This window comes from Penaeus monodon, chromosome 24, assembly GCF_015228065.2.
Source record: "Penaeus monodon isolate SGIC_2016 chromosome 24, NSTDA_Pmon_1, whole genome shotgun sequence".
Classification (NCBI taxonomy): domain Eukaryota; kingdom Metazoa; phylum Arthropoda; class Malacostraca; order Decapoda; family Penaeidae; genus Penaeus; species Penaeus monodon.
Genome location: NC_051409.1, coordinates 2,487,930 through 2,488,334, shown reverse-complemented (window position 1 = coordinate 2,488,334; position 405 = coordinate 2,487,930).

Genomic DNA, 405 nt, shown 5'->3' with positions numbered 1-405 from the left:
GCGACTCATATTCTCACCAACGTTATAATGCAATTCAGTTCTGTAAGCTGGTCGTCTCCATATTCTCCTCTGACTTGTGTAGTGTAGTTTAGTAATACATGATTGGATTCTCACAATGGACTAGATATTCAGAGAACTTCCATTCCATTTTTTTAGCGAGGAGGTACAAGGCTACCTAGTATGCATAGGCTATCGATAACAGGTTCGGCGTAGAGTATGAGTCGGTCTTTGAAGTATTCAGGTCTTTGAACAGCCACTGATGGATTTTTCCTATTACTTTTTACTTTTTCTATTTATTTACACTTTGTATGGGAAACGGAATGTATGTACAGGAATGATAGACTGTAAATACTCTGTACTTTAAGACGATGAAAGAGGGAACTGTGAGCTGATAAGTAAACAACA